The sequence below is a fragment of the Penaeus monodon genome, chromosome 22, assembly GCF_015228065.2.
Source record: "Penaeus monodon isolate SGIC_2016 chromosome 22, NSTDA_Pmon_1, whole genome shotgun sequence".
Classification (NCBI taxonomy): Eukaryota; Metazoa; Arthropoda; class Malacostraca; order Decapoda; family Penaeidae; genus Penaeus; species Penaeus monodon.
Window position 1 is genome coordinate 6,870,876 of NC_051407.1, and position 702 is coordinate 6,871,577.

The window sequence follows — 702 nt, forward strand, 5'->3', positions numbered from 1 at the left end:
GAAATGGAATCATCCCAAACAAGAGAGCCAAAGTATTATAACAAGTACAATATATATAGTTATTCCATTTTTAAAGCTGTCAGAATTATGTATTACAACCTACATGTGTACACATTGGAATGTAAAAACTGCGCTGTTGTTTCTCTGAGTAGAAAATATTCATCTCCGGTGGGAGTGGTGGTGCATCCGTCGCAGGTGGATTTGGTGGAGACTCCAGTGATGTTTCCACTCCCTCGAACCTTTACAGTACACCATGGAGTTCACCATCTTTAAATTTTTAATAAACTTTATACACTGAACCTTTTTAAATTGTAAGAAATGCTTTATTTTGTCTTGAGGCTGTGTATATATCAGCCTAATATACAAAAGGAGAATACACGAATTATTCTTGACATGATCTGCGGCATACTAGGCACAAAGAGGCACAAAGTATAATTTCTCGCACATGTACTCGCACAGAAACACAAGTATATGTCTATTCTTATGAAGTGTTGGTGTCTCCTTCGAAACATTTGTTGTGAATAAAATGAAAAATAAAAATAAATCTAGGAAGCAAAAAGAAATATGAAAAGCTAGGAAAACAAATAGAAGAAACACACAAAAATCTACAAAAGAAATACATATACATGTCGGGGTAAATAGTATTCTCTATGCATGTCAGGTCTAGAAACTAGTATGAAATGGGAGACGATCGTCAGGGCT